Below are 18,988 nucleotides of genomic sequence, written 5' to 3' on the forward strand. Positions count from 1 at the left end.
AACAGTCCTGTTCTGCCTGTCCTTAAGCGTACTGATGCTTCTGAGCCACCTGTGTATCGGTTTGTGATCGATCTTCGAGAAGTGAATAAGATTGTGGTGCCACAGTTTCCTGTTGTCCCTGATATCACTGCTTTGTTGACTCTGATTCCTGCTTCGGCAGCCTGGTTTTCAGTTATCGACCTGAAGAATGCTTTCTTCAGTATTCCAATTGCCGAGGAAAGTAGAGATATTTTTGGCTTCTCTTTAGGAGGCCGAAGCTTCCGGTTTAAGAGAGCTCCTCAAGGTTATTGTGAAAGTCCCTCCATCTATAGTCAGGCGTTGAAAACTCAGCTTGATGATTTTGTGTTGCCTACTGGTGCTACTCTTATTCAGTACGTTGATGATCTGTTGATTACTGCTGATGACGAAGAGATTTGTAAAGAGGCTACTCTTTCTTTGTTATGACATTTGTCTGACCTTCATCATAAAGTGTCACCTTCAAAGTTACAGTATTGCCGACCAGAAGTAACCTACTTTGGTCATCTCTTGTCGAAGGAGGGAAGAAGGTTGACCCCAGAACGAATTCAAGCGATTGCGCAAATGAGTGTGCCATCCACACAGAGAGAAGTACGTGCTTTCTTGGGTATCACCTCGTATTGTAGGCAATGGATCCCTAATTTTTCCCTGCTAGCAAAACCTCTGTTGGCACTGACTCTTAAAGATACTCCGTATCCTCTCCCTTGGTCTGATGAATGTCAGAAAAGTTTTTATGAATTACGTGATGCATTGTGTTCGGCTCCGGTGTTGGGTACTCCTGACTACAGTAAACCTTTCACGTTGTATGTTCACGAGAGAGAAGGTTGTGCATTGTCAGTGTTGACTCAACAGTTTGGAGACAAGCAACGCCCATGTGCGTATTTTTCAGCGACGTTAGATCCGGTAGCTAAAGCGTTGCCGAGTTGTTTGAGAGCTACAGCGGCAGCGGCTGTTTCTATCCGACAGTCTGCTGGTTTGGTATTGGATAATACGTTGATTGTGATGGTCCCACATGCAGTGGATACCTTATTGAACAGGACCAAGACTCAGCACCTTACTAGTGCACGTCTGTCAGGATATGAGTTGACACTTTTGGCTAGCCATGTTCACATCAAAAGATGTAATGTGTTGAATCCAGCTACGTTGTTGCCGATTTCTGTAGAGACAGATGTTCAGGAACAGCATGATTGTGTTCTCCGGAAAGAGGAGGAAACGAAGGCTAGAGTTGATTTAAAAGATACTCCTCTTACGAATGTTGATGGTACCTTATGGGTAGATGGTTCGTGTTTCAAGCTTCCGAATGGTGAGACGACTGCGGCATATGCTGTCACAACTTTACACACAGTTGTTGAAACAGCACGCGTACAACAGAATTCTGCGCAAGCAGCAGAGTTGATTGCATTGACTAGAGCGTGTGTGTTGTCAGAGGGAAAGCGAGTGAATGTCTACACTGATAGCCAGTATGCATTTGGTGTTGCCCATAGTTTTGGACGTTTGTGGAGAGAAAGAGGATTCCTTACTTCTCGTGGTGCAAAAATACAGCATGGGCAGTTAGTGAATGAACTTCTGGAATCACTTACTCTCCCAAAGCAGATTGCAATTGTGAAGTGTAGTGCGCATAAGAAAGTTGTGGATGATATAGGTCGAGGAAATGCGTTTGCGGATGAAGTTGCGAAGGAAACGGCGAAAGACATGATGAGCCGTATGTATGTTGCAGGCCCTGCAAGATGGGTTATGGCTGGTGGAATGTGTGAAGACACAATAGAAAGTGTGAAGTTGATTCAGGCTGAAGCTACGGAAAAAGAAGTGAGTACGTGGAGAGAAAGTACAGGTATGTTGTATTCGACAGGTTGTTGGGTTGAGTTGTCGGAGCACCAGCGATGGTTGTTGCCTGACGCGTATGTGCTCCCAGTGGTTACTATGGATCATGGTATGGGGCTCACATTAGCTCGAAAGGAATATGCAAGTTGTTGGCTCCGGTATGGCAGAATGCTGGAATTCCTAAATGTGCTGAGAATTTGGTGAAGCATTGTATGATTTGCTTGATGCATAATCCTGGCAAGGGAACCCCAACTCCAGCTGGTCATTTTGCTCCCCCAACTTATCCGTTTGAAGTGATACAGCTAGATTACATTCACATGGAGAGCTGCAACAATTTGAAGTATGTCCTTGTGGTTGTGTGTGCCTTTTCCAGATGGATAGAGGCCTACCCCCTAAAGGATAATACTGCCTTGTCTACAGCCAAGGTTTTGCTTAAAGAGTATTTCTCTAGGTATGGTTTGCCGAGAATTGTATAGAGCGACAATGGGAGTGAATTTGTGGGCCAGATCATGAATAAAGTGTGTGTTGGTTTGGGTATTAATCAGAAATTTCATACTGCGAATCACCCCCAGTCTGCTGGACTTGTCGAGTGCTATAATGGTACCTTGAAGCTGAAAATAGCTAAGGTACAAGCGAGCACTGGTCTTACATGGCCGGATGCTTTGCCGTTGTCTCTTTTGTCAACAAGGACGACAGTGCATTCTCGTGTGGGACTTAGCCCATACGAAATAGTTTTTGGTCGTCCAGCGAATGTTTGGGGTGTGCCTCGTCCCAAGGAATACAGCAATATTGAGTACCCTATGTTGGTGGATTACTTACATGACTTGACTGCTAAATTACGTGTTCTCCACCAACAGGTCTATGACAGTTTACCGACAGCTACTGCAGATCCAGGCCATACGATTCAACCTGGACAATACGTGCTAACGAAAAACTTCCAGCGAACTAAGAATTTGGAGCCGCGATGGACTGGTCCCTATTTGGTTCGGTTAGTAACTAGAACTGCTGTTAGAGTAGCTGGTAAAAAAAACTGGGTACATGCAACCCATTGCAAGAAGGTCCCTTTGCCCTTACCGTATGATAAGTGGGTGAGGGATGGTATATCCGACATTGAATGTGAAAGAGTTCCTAGATTTGTGCCTTTTAGTGATGCTCATTTGACATGGACTCGGTCAGAACGCGAGGATGATGATGTTCTGCAAGCTGCTGTGCCTCCACATCTGAAGCTCGACACGACGAATCTGGAGCTCCTTTTTAATGACCCAACTGTGCTTGGTAAAGAACGCTACAATTTGAGACCAAGAAAGACTGTTCTCATGGACAAATAAAATCTGAATTTTTTTATATAGTGAATTACCCCTTGTCAGATCAAGAGACTTTTTTAACTTTTTTTCTTTTTCGAGTCACCATCCGGACTCAGCTGCAGGGTCGCGGTACAGCCTTAAGGGGTGAGCCGCGTATTGACATAAGGTCTGTGGTTCATGGTCGTTAGTACGATCTTGCCGCACACTTAAGTGAAGAAGGTAATAGCCGTGAGCAGCACGTTAGAGAATGGAGTCTCTTGAGTCTGATAAGGGTGTTGAGAGAACTGATTCCAAAGTGAAGATATGTATATTGGTCCGTAGCAAATGTTTTTTAATACTGTGTTTTCTAATGCTTTTGAATATTATATTGGGATGTGTGGGTTGGATTGTTTATTCCATACAACATATGCTTACATCTACGTCCCAACCTACTCTTTCTTTTTCTACTGTTTCTCCACATGAGTTTCATACGTTGCCTGAACATGAACAGACACGAAGATCAGAATTTGTGAACAATTCGTTTATACAGATGTTGCATCAGCATCAGCTAGTCCTAAATACCACAAATTGTTGGGTTTGTGGTCTTATGCCACATACGACAGATAAGGGAATGCCATATTTGGTTTTGCCTTTTTCGCCTAATGGGTCAGTATGGGCACTCCAAGCAATGTTTATCTATGCGAATGAAGCATCTCCTGTACGTTCCGTCAAAGATAATGCGAGTAATAATGCCTTAATACAGGGAATAGTAGATATGATCAGAGATATTGATGCGTATAATGCTATCCCTAAAGATGAGGTACGAGCATATGTTGGTTGGAACAAGACGAGATATAGTATTAGTCTGACAGAAAAGGAGAGACAGAAAAGATCTCCTCCTATTTGGATTGTACCCCACCGAGGTAATTTTTTTCTTCAAGGTAATGGTCAGAATCCGAGAGCTCAGCTTGGTAAGAGTGTGTGTGCTCACACCTATGTCTATACATCCCAGAAATCTCCACCGTTCGTGCCAGCTAAAGACACGTATTTTGTTTGTCACGACAGAGCATATACATGGTTGCCTCCTGATTTTTCAGGCACATGTTATGTGGCATTTTTGCTTCCCCCTACATACACAGCTGCTTTCAATTACCATAAGACAAGATATGGTAGAGGTGTTATCGATGCGAAAGATACTGTCGCACAAGAAGTTGGGGACTTCTTTAAGGGTTCTCTGCCCTTTTGGGGTCCTATGGCTAATAGTAGAAATATTCGTCAGCTTACAAGAGTGGTCGAGGCCACTATAAATGAGACTGCAGGTGCCCTTAGCAATATTACAGCTGAGCTTCAAGCGGATCGCCTTATGACATTACAGAACCGCTTTGTTTTAGATATTATACTTGCAGATAGAGGTGGGATATGTAAATTGATCGGGTCTAGTTGCTGTGTTTTCATACCAGATAACGCCCCGACAGTGTACCAAGCCATCTTGAGGTTACATAAGTCCGCTGAGTCTATACATGTAGACGAAGGGAACTGGTCATTGATAGAATGGTTTTGGGAACTGCTGTCCAAATGGGGATGGAAGATTCTGATGTTTCTTGGCATGGCTTTAGCAATCCTTTTCTCGTGTTGCTTATGCATCCAGTGTGGTCCCGCCATTTGTAGTCTTTGTGCTACGATCTGTGTGAGAAGACCCGTCCCGAGAGAAGCGAAGGATAATAAGATGATGTTACAGTAACACCTTGATGACCTGATGAGAATAGATATAGACCTAGATTCAGATTGACGTGAGTTTAGGTCATTGCCTACGTAATGGCAAAAGGAGGGTCTGAGGTTCCGTGATTTTGAACCAGACTCCATTTTGTTTGAGTTGTTCATGACGCCATTTTTGTGTTGCCCTCACGTAGGCCGTGGAGGTAACCGAACGAACAAAGTTGCATGGGCCTCATTGTTCATGTATGCATTAACAGGCCCTTTTCTGACTTGTGAGTGAATTGCAAAGACGCTGACCTCTTCACCTGAAACTGACCCTTCGTGAGGCCAATTTCCCTTGGTTTGATTCTTGTCTAAAATTGCCAATCAATGTTCAGGATATCGTTAACTTTTAGTTTCTTGCACATATCTTATCCTACTCAACATCTGAATTGTTTCTTTCCTTACGACTTTTCATTACATGGGTAGTGCTTTCAATTATGGGTTTGTCCGGCTTGTGGAAATTGAATTTGGGACAGTCCTAATAATTAACTTTTGGGTTGGGTTACTGTAAATTGGGTTTTTGTTAATGTGATACTCAGTTAGAAAATGTGTCCTATTGGTCAGAATTCTGCGCAGTGGGTGTACATTTATAATGAGAATATGGTGTATAAAAAGCGATGTCTTGCTCTGTGAAAAGTGAGCAGTTTCCTGAGTTGTACACCGTGTTGTATTGCTTGGTTTACTGTTACTAGCTGCAGCTAATAAATTTGATCTCTGACGCCATCCAGAAGTATTCCGTGTCTCTGTATTCCAAAACAGGAGAATCCGAAGACTTCGGGTGTGTCCCTGGCACCGCTGGGTTCTAAGAAAACCCGGTTCTTCAGACTGGCATAGATAGCTAGGAATGCTTTTTTTTATATGGTGAATCGTTCTGTTCTTGGTTTGGGGAGGGGCCTAGCACAGGAGTGTCTGGTAATTTTAGCAGGGAGGGAATCAGGGAGGTTCAGGGGGCGTGGGCCACCCACGCACACATATACAAACACACATCCATGCATTCACACATGCACACACAGAGACACCCATTAATTCACAATCATATTTTCATAAACACAGGCACACACGCACCAAACATTCCAAAAACATACAACTTTTTACCTGCACTACAGTTAAGGTCCCAGGATGGTTTTTACTGCTGCTGCTGAACTTAGGTCAGCCATTGAGAGATGGCAGTGGTCCCTCACTTGTCACAGAGTGGGATGGGTCAATGAGACTGCTGACCCCACCCCGCTCTGTGGCGAGGTGTTACTGATTTGCAGTAGGCCCTGGGATTTCAGGGCTTACAATTTAAGCACCAAAGTTCGAGGCAATCAGTGACGCTCCCCCTCGTCACAAAGGGGAGGGCACCACATCACTTTTGCCAGTCTGCAGAGGTCATGTTCACAGGGCTGTGACATCCTCGGCCTGGCAAAGTTCAGCTCAGGATGCCAGGAGCCTGCACATTTGGCACATTTCTAGCTCCTGTCTGCCTGACCTGAACAAGAATAGTGTATATTAGGCTGACCTTTGCTCAACCGGTCACTCTTGTTGTTCTGGAAAAAGTTGAGGAGGTGTGGTCCCTCTGCCCATATGTATGGGCCGCGCCAAGCATAGCATCATGATTCCTGGGTTTCTCAGAGATTTTGGTTTTCCTTTGAGCCTAAGATTAAAAGATGATTCAGTTCCATCGAAGGCCCATTTTCCAATCCAGTTCTTCATTGTACAAGCCATTATAAACTAGTTTAATGTGTTCAACTGAATTAAACTAGGACTACAGCTATCGAAGTGAATCAGGTTATTAAATGAATGCATTTGGCTGAAAAATACTGACATGGGCCCGATTCTCAGTTTGTTGGAATCCAGGTGCTTTTTATTACATCAGATAAATAATGATACCCTGCAGCACCAACGTCTGCAATACCTTCTAAGGTTCATTCGACCTTAAAGGAAAGCACTAAGCGACAGTCTTCAACACTCCTCTCATTGCAGTGAATGCTTAAAATGCATGACTTGGGGCCCCACATCTCACCTTTACCTTGTGGAAATGCCCTCCAAAGCTCTCTGTCCTAGTTCAACTCTCATCTCGCTCAGTAGCTGCCAGGAGGCGCCTGATTTCAACCCTTTACGTTTTGGGGGGTTTTCATACCATGCTTTCAATGTTAAAGATAATACTGCAAATTCCAACTGTAATTCAGCCCCTTGAGAACTCACGGGTGAGTAGTGCGCTTCCAATTCCCTGATTGATTGATTGATGAATGTGTTCTTAGATAGAAAGCCAGACACCCATACCATCCACCACATGGGTACACTTAGCAGCTATGCAGCTCTCAGCTTGCTGCAAAGGTTCACCCTTCTGCTGGTAGTGATTTCTGGTCTCTGTATGATGTGACTTGTGCTACATTCAAGCTACCTGTCTTTCAATGCCTTGTCACTGCTACTGATGTAGGGAAAAATAGGATACATTATATCCAAACACACACAGAGTTGAGGCCTTTAACTTCCATGCAAAGGTTTGAAGTTAAAAGTAGTTATAAGCCCCAGGCCTCTACGAGAAATAGTTCAAAAATACCATGCCACAAAAGACAATGTGTTTAGCTGAATTATTCAGGTCACACAGTTCTTTGAAATGTCAGAAAGTAGCCTGCCAGGTCAGGAAATAGCTTGTAGTTAGCAAATTGAGCTTCTACATGAAGCGTAGATCATATCTTCCTTCACACTAAGGAAACCAGCAGTGCTTTAGCATAGAAACTTCAAAAATAGGTTACCACTAGTTCCATCTGCTAGAGAGACGGGCCAAAATGCACCAATCACATAAGAGCCTGCTTCCTCAGAAATGCTGTGTTTTTTACACCTTTGATCTTGAACACGTACATCGGAAGAAATACCAGGTGCATACTGACGGACATGTGTACGCTTATGCCGAACTCACACCTACAGGTCAGCTAGCTGGTCACTCGCTTCTGCAGAAACCACAGCTTCACACCTAACCGGCTAGATGGCTTGAAGGAAGAACCCACATGAAAAGGGTCAGAGCTTGGCCAATAGGCGTTGAGCAGGACATGACCACGCACTGTGCAGTTAAATAAAGATATCTTTGCTCCGCTTAGATTCCGAGAGCCGAAACCCACAGGGCAGTTTCGACACTCATCATGTGAGGCTAGGCCCACCTATATGTGCTTCTGTTTCAGATAAATTGCTACATCTACTGATGCCATCTTGTATGTCCTGTGTGAACACTGGTTACTTCAATGGTCAACTTGTGACCTTTTCCTCTGCGGTTTGGAAGAATACATATAGCTGATTCTTAGCTAAAAGGGAGAGACATCAAGTTGCATCTCCTTTGAGATGACCTAGTCTCTCTTGTAGTGACTGATCCTCACTACAGTATTGTAATAAACCCATATTGTATTGTCAACTTGCTGTTCTTGGTGTTTTTTCAATAGATTCCCCTCTAACATATTGGTGAGCCAGCGAGGAGATCCACTTCTTCTCACCTGCTGCCATATCCTGAAATACCTCCTGTCCTCTTGAAATGATTTGCGCAACTAAAAGCAGGTAAGAAGACGCCTATTACAAGTTCTTCTCATTTCTCTGGGACGCGTAGGACTTTGGAGTTGGCATTATTAAAAGGTGAGAACAGTGTGAATAACAAACCCATGTTATCGATATTTATCATGAACGATAAATAACGCTTCAACACATAATCAGGCCGATATAAATTTCTCTGTAGCAAAGGACTCAAGGTTTTTCCTCCTTACCCTACAAAACTGCAATTTGTCTAACAGGAGGTATCCTATTTAGGAAAATACAAGGAGACAGCTGTGAGGGTTATATTAAGTACAGATAGAAGGCGCTCTGCCTATGGTAAACGTTACGTTTCGTAGGAAAATAATGTCTGTAGCGTGGTGCGTGAAGAGCGAACGGAATAACCCTAACCGTTCTGAGAAAATCTAATAGACCTTCATTAATGAATAAAAAGCAACGCTCTCGCAACCACAAGGCAGTGTAAACAACATGTAAACAGTAGTAACAATAAGGTGGAGAACAACAGCAGATCTTATATTCTCAAATTTCCAAAGACGTTTATTGGATCCACATTCAGCCGACACGTGTTTCGTCGTGTTCAAAAGTGGAGTCAACACGACTCTTCAGGGCTGGTAAAAGACCCAGGCCTCTATGGGTTAATGCAAAACGTCGGTGCAGTTGAGCGGTGAATCCTGTGTACGAATTGATGGGTAATCACAGTCTGAGAGATCCAAAGATACTAAGTTCCGGGTTCGGAATACGACTACTTTTGGGACGTAGGCGCTCACTGAAGCGCATTAGTGAAAGGATAAAGAGACTAGACACGTGTTAGTGTCAGATTCTACCGGGAGAGGATCCAATAAGAAAAAGGACTGGAGTTATTTGTTTCGTTTTCTTTACGCAAGTGGTGCACTAAGATTTGGAATCCCTCCTCTGTGTGTTCCCGGTCGCCGTGTTCCAAGGACGGACCGTCTCTTTATCCTTTCACTAATGCGCTTCAGTGAGCGCCTACGTCCCAAAAGTAGTCGTATTCCGAACCCGGAACTTAGTATCTTTGGATCTCTCAGACTGTGATTACCCATCAATTCGTACACAGGATTCACCGCTCAACTGCACCGACGTTTTGCATTAACCCATAGAGGCCTGGGTCTTTTACCAGCCCTGAAGAGTCGTGTTGACTCCACTTTTGAACACGACGAAACACGTGTCGGCTGAATGTGGATCCAATAAACGGCTTTGGAAATTTGAGAATATAAGATCTGCTGTTGTTCTCCACCTTATTGTTACTACTGTTTACATGTTGTTTACACTGCCTTGTGGTTGCGAGAGCGTTGCTTTTTATTTATTTAGGAAAATACCTCCAACAGATTCTCCATTATTGGGGTGTCTTTCATAGATTCACATGCTTGAATATTCCCAGTAGTCGAAATGGGAGTCCCACGGTTTATAACATAGCAATGTAGCCATAACACAAGCATATATACATAGAGAAAGCAAAAACCAAGGTGCCGTCGGACTTCCACCTCTATGAACCAGTTGTTTTGAAATCTTTTTTTCCTAATCTTCAAACACCAGCAGAGAGAGCACTTCATTCTTTGGATATTAAGAGGTGTCTAAAATTCTATCTTCAAAGGACGGCTACTATACGTAAGTCTGACCAGCTGTTTGTGGCCTACGGGTGGATGTCAAAAGGACATCCAGTCACCAAACAGTCTATTGCACGCTGGATATCTACTGCGATTGCGTTTTGCCATCAGCAAGCGGGAAAGCCACTTACTGCAACTGTTAGAGCTCATTCTACTAGAAAAGTTTCATCTTCTACAGCGCTGTTTGCTGGTGTGCCTCTTCATCACATTTGCAGAGCTGCAACATGGTCCAGCAGGCACACCTTTACGAGATGCTGCAGACAACGCTGACTCAGCCGTGGGACAGGCAGTCCTACGAAATCTTTTTAAATAAGGTGAGCCTCTTATGTTTCCCTCCTCCTGTATACAAGGTACTTTCTTTTTCTTTGATATATACTTCAGTCTTTTTGTACTGTGTATTATTATGATTATTATTATCATTATTGTTATTGTTATGTTGAATGATAAGTACCTTGTATTATTCTAATTCTACTGTTCACTATTCTTATTCAAGCATGTGAAACTATGAAAGACACCCCAATACTGGAGAAGAACAAGAGTTACTTACCTGAAAACTGTGGTTCTCCAGTATTGGTGTCTTTCATAGATTCACATGTGACCCTCCCTCCTCCCCTCAGAGGCTCTCTCTTTATCTTTTGGCTCTGTATTACTCGTGTGCTATGAAAATCTGAGGGCCTGAGACTCTGAGGAGAACATTCTAAGAGGGTACTGACGCCTGATTGGCCGGAATTTGTACCAAACATAATGACTATGATATATCATAGAAGTGATATGTTGTCTATCTAGGAAAAACTCTATGGTTTTTGCTTTCTCTATGTATATATGCTTGTGTTATGGCTACATTGCTATGTTATGTACCGTGGGACTCCCACTTTGACGACGGGGAATATTCAAGCATGTGAATCTATGAAAGACACCAATACTGGAGAACCACAGTTTACAGGTAAGTAACTCTTGTTCATATGTGCCATACTGCAGATTTCCGCAACACAAACACAACAGCAAGTTAGAGCATTCTTATGCAGAGTGGGATAATGTAGGAAATGAATACCAACATTTTCCCTTTCTCTCCTAAACCCTACAAATGCTGACCCAGAAAGACATAATGGACCCCATCTCATGAACAATGTCAACAAAATTTCAAGGCTATTCACTGAGCCTTGTGCGATGCACCATCCCTGGCGTTGCCTGACTATACAAAATACTTTCACTTATATGTACATGAAAAGTTGAGTTGTGCATTAGCTGTGCTTGTGATGTATTTACTATGGGTACTGTATCGATCCCCCTATTTCTGACCCTTGTCTGGTTAATAATTAACTAGCAGCCATTCAACTGCACAGAAACCCGTTATCTGATTAGCCACACAACGGCACAGAAGCCCGTTATCTGATTAGGTCATAGCGCATGCCATCTCATTAGGCAAGCACTATTTCTCCAGCCCCCTAATAGGCATACGGTGTTCTCAAAACAAATCAAACCTACCACGACCTGGGAAATCCCCACAGCCATTGTTTTGATTTAGCCGAGAACTTCAGTAAAGAATGTGCGAACGACCAGTTCGTATGACATCCTTATTGATGTATTTATGTCCATTCTTACGTCAATCCCGGCACCATTCAGGTATAAATAATACCGACATTGCCTTAAGCAAACACACGAGGTGGTGACAAGATTGGAGCAGCGAGACTTGCCGAGGAGCCCAGCTGACAGCGAAGCCCACAGACGCTGCCCCTCCTTTTTGACGCGCTGAGAGAGAGACGCTGCCTTTTCTCCTGCCGAGAAATCCAGCTCCGGCGCTTCCAAGCCGCCCTTGCGGGCAGCTGGGATATCAAGACCTGAGATAGAGATACCAGCCCTCCAGCCTTCTAAATCCCAGGTACTGAACTGAATAACCCTTTGCAGAGAATTCTTGAAGCAGACCCTTGGCAAAGCAAACTTAACTTAAACTGCTACTTATCTACTCCCGCCCACGTATTAGGCTTAGGTCAGGTACATTGGGGTAGGCGTAGTTAGAAGCACCAGTTGAGTACGATTAGTCAATGTATATATGTATGTATCTATTTTATCTATTTTAAGTATCATATGGCTAAGAAACCATATCAATGCTTTTACAGTATTATTTTATAATTCTGTTATTACTGTATGCACTTTACTTAACTATAAGTATTGCAATAATAGCGATTCATTTCTCTTGTATGAGAAAAGAGACTGATCAATAAATAACATCTTTTTATTGAACACGCCCGTCTCTTCCTTTTCTCTACAATCTGGTGAAACTAAGAATGCACTGAACTGACTGAGTAAAATAAGTTGTCTTTTGTTTTCACACGACTCTAGAGATACACTCTTGATTAGGGGAGAGCAAAGTTGTCATGTTCTATGGTTGTCAGAAACTAAATCCCTTCTTGTCTATCCAGGGAGGTTAAACTCCTCCTTGTCTATTCGAGAAAGTTTCTAGTGAACTCTGAGCTAGTTGGCAAACATTAAACTTTAAGTCTAATATCGTCAGTAGAAGACCTAGTTAACCTCTGTCCTACGTCTATACTATTGAAGATATTATTCCAATGCGCAGAGCCTATTGGATAATAGGAACTACACTACATGGCGCCCAACGGTTTGGATAGGCAATAAATCTAACGTAAGACATTAGAGTAACTCAGTCGTGCTTTTTCACACAGACCCCTTTTCCCCATAATACTCCAAAGACGTCTGGAGTGGGTGAAAGGTTAAATCCGCCAAACTTAGTAGGAGGAGACTCCTATGTATGGTTCTTGGTTTATTCAACGTTGAAGGATACACTGTTCCAAAATATTGTGCATCTAATCTTTGTTTCCATAGAAACCTGATCTGCAAATAAACAAAATAACCTTCTTGACATTAGAATGTCACAAGCTGAAGAAGAAAGGGAGACAGCTAGAATAGCAGCTCAACTCCTAGCGGCTGACTATAGTCTCCAAGAGCAAGACCCGGATGCAATACACATCCCGGTCAACATAAGGAAATCTATAACTTTAAAACTTATAGAAAATGGGCTGAATCCGAGAGGTGGTACAGTCATATTCGTAATTGAGGCACACGAATATCGGCAGACAGAGGTATTCTATTCATGGATAAACTTTCCAGCAGCAAACGCTGTAACAAAGGACTTCCACTATTATAAAATAGAGGAACCTCCTAATGAGTACACTCCTTTCGAGGAGGTGGAAATACCACTCAAATACCAAGAGCACCTGCTCTGGTTTAATGGCGCCCTAAAACATAATAATCACATCACCAGGCTCGGTCCACTAGGCAGACCAGGAGCAACGTGGCCGGTCCTAGCCGGATACACACCACATCCAGACATTGAAGAAATGCCTGCACCAGATCTATTAGCACAGTTAAAACAATTAATTAAAATACATAGACAATTAGTCCAATATGTAATGCGAACTTCAACAGTCCTACCAGCTATTAAAATTCCACAGCTGATCTCTCACCAGGGGAACACAAATAAAATTACACCACAGAACATACAGTCCTGTCTAGGTAAAGTACCCGCAAAACGGGAACAAATTCCATTCTGGTTAGCACAAAAAATCACTCAAATAGAGGCGGTATTTCCAGATACCACCCCGGTTGAGAAACACAGGATTCTGACTATCTGTCTTCCAATGGGAATCGCACCACATGTGGAGGACTGTGACACTTGGGGTACAGTCTTTGCTTCCATTTACACAAAAACACATGGTGTTCCATCCATGTCAGTAATACCAGATGTGCTAAAACAAATTCAAGATGAATACGGTCCAGAACCTGCTTTAACTCTTGGTATGAAACTACTAAAAGACTTCAAACAGGTCTCGGCAATATTATTAGCCAATATAAAGGGAGAAGCAGCAAATGTGGCGATCTGCCAGAGGTTGAAAGAGACAGATATAGCAGACCAACCATTTGAACTTGCCAGAATCATAGAAAAATCCTATGAAGAATTAGGAAGAGATAGTTTGGGTGGAAAACCGGTGAAACCCCAACTAATTGAAAAACCTGAAAAAGTATTTATTAAAAATAATCTAAACACTCAAAAAAAGAGCTGGGATGGAAATAAACAATCCACTCCTAAAGAAAAAAGATTCCAGTCCAGAGGAAGGTCTCCTCGGCGGAGAGAAAGATCTCCGGACCAAGGACACAAGTCTCCCCAGAGGGAGCCCTCTGAGAAAAAATACAACCTTAGAAATAGGGATAATCTGAAGAAACCTGATAGATATCAAGATATTGATACACGTCCCTCTCAATCTTTTCAGACTTCCTCGCAGAAATCGGAAAGAAGAGGACGATCAGAACACAGGGAAGAGCACGTCAAGTCCAAAGACAAGGAACCTGCTCATCAAAATAAAAAATTACAGTTTCCAAAAAAGAAGGTAGCCAGTATTAAAGTAATCAATCATGCCGAGAATACTGAGGACACAGCTGAAAAACGGAGAATGGGCTCAGACAATGCTAGACAGTGCAGCAGAAGTGAGCATAGCTCGCAAGATCCGTATGAATCATCTGGAGACAGTGGACACGAATGAATACATTCAGGTGGAAACTGCAGATACCAGAGTTAGCAAACCTCATAAAATATATGAAATAACATTGCGTATAGAGGGGGATAAGACTAGGAAAATAAGGGGTCTCTTTTGGGATAATCTCTCCAAGGGCTATGACATCCTTCTAGCTGAAAGAGACTGGCCACCAGAGTTTGTCAGGGAGTGCCCTCATGGCGAAGAGATAATTATGCCTGCCTTCTCAAATCATATTCCAATTCATAAAAAATATACACTTGCAAGAAAGTGGGCAGTAGCCCAAGCTCCTGCATTATATAAAAACCATGTGGGATGGGATGAGGACTCTCCTCCTCACAAAATCCAGTTAAAATCACAACCTACTGCTCAGAGGCAGTACCCAATTAAGCAAGAAGCTAGAAAACGGGTAAAAGAGATCCTAGATCAACTTGAATACCAAGGGGTGATTGAAACTTGCACCTCACAAATGAATAATCCTTTGTTTCCTGTCTCCAAACCAGACAATTCATATCGTCTTGTTTTGGACTACAGACACCTTAACTCATGTTGCAAAACCTTTGCAGTACAAAACTCGCATAGTGCTGCACTAATGAATAACATAGTGCGCAAAAAATACAAAACAACATTAGACATCTCTAATGGATTCTTCTGTCAAAATATAGCACCAGAGAGCAGATATTTGGCCGCGTTCTCGATAAATGGCGCGCAAAAAAAATTCTGTCGTTTGCCCCAGGGGTTCAAGAACAGCCCAGGATTATTCTCAGCAAGAGTAACAGAGTTACTACAAATATATGATGATGAGGCATTATCTTATGTCGATGACATCTATCTAACAGATGATGACTTGGATACTCACTTGAAGAGAGTGAACACCATAATACTTGGGTTCGCAGCAGAGGGTTACAAATTCAACTTTAAAAAGTCAAGAATTGCCCATCTAACTGTCCTGTTTTTAGGATATGAACTATCAAGTGAAGGCAAAAGCCTGGCTGACAATTTCCTAGAGAAATGTGCTGTAATCCAAGCACCTAGAACACTAAAAAACTTACAATCAATTCTAGGTTTCTTAAATTTCGGAAGAACTTACATTATAAATTATGCAGAGAGAGTTAAACCTCTCTATGATCTTATAAAACCAGATTTTAAAAGAATCAATTGGACTCAAAAACACACAGAAATTTTGAGATCTTTACAAACAGATATGTTAGTTAAAACAAAATTACAAACACGTGACAACACACGCAACCTTGTGATTCGAGTCATCCCAGGAAGATGCGGATTCACATACCTGACCTCTAATGAGGAAGAGAAGGTACCAATAGCATACAAATCACATTTGTACACAGAAGCTGAAAAAAGGTTCAGCATTAAAGAAAACATTGTTCATGCGGTTCAAACAGCTGTAGCAAAAGAAAAATACCAAGCCGACGGTAGACAGGTTACAGTCAGAACAGCAGAATCAGCTTTTGAGGCATTAACAACTCCATGTAATTTACCGACAACAGCACTGAATCCAGAATGGATACAATGGGTAAATTCTGTTGCTACAGACAAAGTAAAATACTATTTTGACCCGGAAATGAAAGAATTAAAATATCTAGAATATGAGAAAGAATACCCTCTGCCAATCGACATTCTGCCTTTACGACAGTACGCCTGTGTAATATATACAGACGGTCATGCTCAACCCTCAGTTTGGGGAGAGCTGACTTACAACGCCACATGCGAAATTGTAAAAGAAGTGTGGCGCGGAGGTAAATTAAGACCTCTACTTACAAAAACACACTCAGTGGAAAATAATTCAGAACAACAAACTGAAATAATAGCATTAAAAATGGCGCTAGATAATGCCGATCGCGAATTCCCGACACTTATAGTGTGCGATTCGTATTACTGCGTCAAATCATACAATAACGATTTACAGAAATGGATTCAAAACGGTTACAAAGATGACACAGGTGCGACAATAAAGCAAAAAGTGCTTTGGGAACAAGTAGTTCTTTTACAGAAAGAACTACCAAAAACTCACGTGATACACTCACTGAGTCATCAGCGTGATGGCGTTCACGTTGCAGGGAATTCATTGGCTGAGACAGCCACAGCGGTAGCAACTAAATCGGCTTCCGTAGCTACAAAAAAGCGTGCAGTAAAATACATTGACGGTGAAACTGTGCTGGCAGTAAAAACGTCATCAAAGGGCGACTGCTCAGCGCTACCGATCAATTATCCACTCAATTATAGATACATAATCGATGCAAACTCAGTCCCTTTTGCTCGAATCCCTGGAGTGGGGGATAGAGTAATTCCAAACACGGACAGGAGAGGCTTGTTAATAGCAGACGCACATATGGGTGAGGGTCTCAGACACCTTAAGCTAAAAGATTCTCTGGAAGAATTACAATCAGTGTACTGGTGGCCAGGCATGAGCCTGCATCATCACATTTTTGTAAAAAACTGCCCAGACTGCAATAGAGATCGCAGTGGCGAGAGAAACGGTTTAATACCATGGCGTTTCACTCCAGAATGTATCAAATCAGCAAAAAATAAAAACCAGTATGAATAATGCGTCACATTAACATGTAAAGACTATTTTCACTTATATAGTAGACCCCAACTTTCGGCTGACGTCGGAACTGTTATACAAAGATTTGCGAGTCTAGAATGGCATATACGCTAGAAGCATGTTACGTTCTGACCAAAATCTTTCCTTTAGCTCTAAAAACAGCTTATGGGGGGTGCCTGGCCAGAATGAACATTGCATTGCGGGACTCTTCTCACTTCCTTCCTGAGGGAAACGGGATGGTGTAAAGAAAAAACCAAGGCATAAAGCAATCTATAACAGCAAAGATATTAGGTTCAGGAGTTGGGTGGGTCAAACATTTAATAAGTGTCCAACGTAGTCTAAATAACCTGCCAAGAAATTCTCTGAAAGGACTCAGTCCGTACGAACTATTGTTTGGGACTAGAATGTTAATCCAGGACTTAGATAGTCAGACTTCAGTGGTTAAAGAAAAATGCTTTGATATCAAAGATCGCTTGGCTATTTTACAGGACTTAAATGAAACAAGAAAAGACCTGAGCACCACTGAAGAAAAACCACCTGTCCCAGCAAGGCCTGTCTGGATTCCAAAAGTCGGGGATCTGGTCAGAGAGAAGATCGCGGTAAAGAAGGAATTTGGGCCTTCTTACAGAAAAGCAGTTCCTGTCTTGTCTATCAACGGGACAAGATCAGTAGTACTACCGCCCCTTGCTGGTAAAAAGGAGAACCGAGTCATATCCATCGACCTGGTTAAACCACAATCATGTGGCCGATAACAAATAGTAGGCCAAGTGGACTCCCAAGAAGTAGCAGAACACCAAAGTTTGCTACATCCACAGAGGTTCAAACTGAAAGACTGATCACATTTGGAAAATCTACAGTGAAACAACAAGGACTATGCAACAAAGCAATGGAACTTGAACCTCTTAAAACCCAAATCAAAGCTTTTCATCAAGAAACAACAACCTACAATGATGTAACTACAGACTTTTCTAATGAAACAAAGCAAAAGCCAAAAGCAAAAAGTAATCCAGAAGCAATTGGAACAATTGACAGAACGGCATCTGGCTACTTCATCAACTTCGATGATTCTTCAGAAGAACAAAGCGAACCAGAAGTAAAGCCATCAACAAAAACTTTTAAAGACAAAGCAAAGGAACTTTTTCATCAACTAAAGGGAACCTATCTGACTTCTCCATGGATTGAAATTTGGGTGACATTAGGTGCATTTGTCCTCATACTTTGGCTCGTCATGGTACTATGCTTGGGACATTTCATTGAGGGAAAATATGCGAAAATGGACACAGCAAGCCAGAAAATCAACTTGGTCCTTAAACCACACACATCTTCACATGTCAAGAAAAGAGAACTTTCTTCAGTGAACTTCACAGCCAATCCTATACCAGGCGGTGTAGCATGGGACAATACTGATTATGAAATCTATGGCCCGGTTGAAATCCTGAAGTATCCACACCAATTTAAGATCTTGTTAAGTGACTTTGTAAAACCAAGCACATTTGCTGATGATTGGGACTTTGAAAGTATTAATGATATGATGTCTGACCTAGTAATGTCTGCTAAATTTACAGAACATGATTATTTGCAAGGTTCATCTAATTATGATCAAATGTTCTGCTACAACCACTATGGTAACCATTATTCCATAAATCTGCACAACCTAGAAATGTTTTAAATTATAACCAATGGGAACATTGTGCTACTCCTCCAAAGGGTAGTTCTAAAACATTTTATGATAAATATTCATACTTTTCAGGGTTTAACACAAGTAATGCAGAAACATTTTATTTCAAATTGTCGAATACGACAGGTATGAAGACCATGCTTACAAACACGAAATTGATATATTCAGATTCA

At 42.1% G+C, this 18,988-nt stretch overlaps 1 long non-coding RNA gene across 2 annotated transcripts in view; it reads left to right on the forward strand.

Moving 5' to 3' along the window:
* Positions 1 to 18,988, forward strand: part of LOC144762394 (uncharacterized) — a 361,263-nt gene that overhangs the window by 191,895 nt on the left and 150,380 nt on the right. For both annotated transcript variants that reach the window (XR_013596086.1, XR_013596085.1), the window contains one exon: positions 8,297 to 8,408. This is a non-coding gene — a long non-coding RNA (uncharacterized LOC144762394). The remainder of the gene's footprint in view (positions 1 to 8,296; positions 8,409 to 18,988) is intronic.

This window comes from Lissotriton helveticus, chromosome 6, assembly GCF_964261635.1.
Source record: "Lissotriton helveticus chromosome 6, aLisHel1.1, whole genome shotgun sequence".
NCBI classification, from domain to species: Eukaryota; Metazoa; Chordata; class Amphibia; order Caudata; family Salamandridae; genus Lissotriton; species Lissotriton helveticus.